Source organism: Pyxicephalus adspersus, chromosome 1 (genome assembly GCF_032062135.1).
Source record: "Pyxicephalus adspersus chromosome 1, UCB_Pads_2.0, whole genome shotgun sequence".
Classification (NCBI taxonomy): domain Eukaryota; kingdom Metazoa; phylum Chordata; class Amphibia; order Anura; family Pyxicephalidae; genus Pyxicephalus; species Pyxicephalus adspersus.
Window position 1 is genome coordinate 4,654,680 of NC_092858.1, and position 1,322 is coordinate 4,656,001.

The following is a 1,322-nucleotide window of genomic DNA, read 5'->3' on the forward strand; positions in this document are numbered from 1 at the left end:
GGAAGATAGCTCAAAAGGAAGAGAACTCATATGAAAGGCAGGATGGAAAAGTAGTAATTTAAAAAAGATTATTTGAAGAGAGGATTCCATTGCTTGATATATAAGTTTTTAAGAATTTGCTGTAAATGTTCTGAAAAACTATAACTAATGAAGCCACCACAGGACTATTACACTGCAATACTTCAAACTATTGTTCTTGTGATAACCTTTAAATACCCAAGTTGTGGCCCTAACTGTACATTCAAATGAGTCTGTACACACTGCTGTGACACAAAGAAATCCTGATGAGTCCTTTAACTCCGGGTAGGTGTCATATACAAATTCAAGCCAGCTGACGCTCTAATACTTTTCCTGCATCCCACTAAACAATACAGAGGCCATCAACATTAAAGCACTGACGTAAGTTGCTTGATGTGTGTGATGTTGTACCACTAACTTTGTTGCAGATTTGCAATAATTAAAACTTCAGGGGGTCACAGAAGTGGTGCTGTTATGCCATTCAGACATAGATGACATCAGGGTATGTTTTTCAGTTCCCTTTACATGATAGGGTCATGGCAGCAACATTTTTTCTACAAGCTACACACACCCTGCCCAATGATTTTCCATCAGCAATTTAGGTAAGAAAAGGCGAAATGTAATTTGGGATACTGAAGAAGTTCTCAATTGTTTTCCATGTGAAGCTCATTTCAGTAAACATAAAATAATCTGTAAAACCCTTATGCCAATTTAAAAACGTGTCCTATTCAGTGCATTGTATTGTAATATGCAGTATTGACTTACCTTTGAAAATTATTTAGGAATGTTTTAGCTATGTGTGAATACAATAACTTTAATGCAAAAAAATAAAGAGTGATAAGGGATAACTGAACTTTAAAAACTCCTTGTTGTGGTGCAGTGACCACTTCCTCATGCCTGGGAACCATGCTTATGGTCAAGATGATACCTGTACCATCTCCCCACAGATAGGGAATGGAGGCAGTAGCGAGTAGTTGAGTGGCACCAGCTGTCAAACATTCATGTGTGGGTTCATTAAGATCCAGCATAGCTACTGGGGCAAGTTGCCAGAAGTCACCAAGTAACCACTGTTGTCACCACCCATCTGAAATGTTTTAGTATATCCCAGCATAGCAAGGTGTATATAACCTTATATAGGTTAAAGGACATAGGAAACTATGGTTCCTGCTGCTACACATTGTACATGACTTCTCCTCACCATCAGTGAAACTTTATGGGTTGGGTTTGCCATGTCTAACAGAACAGACGAGTGAGTACAGAAAGCCGGGCCCCAATGTTACCCCAACTCTATTGTCATAACTTAG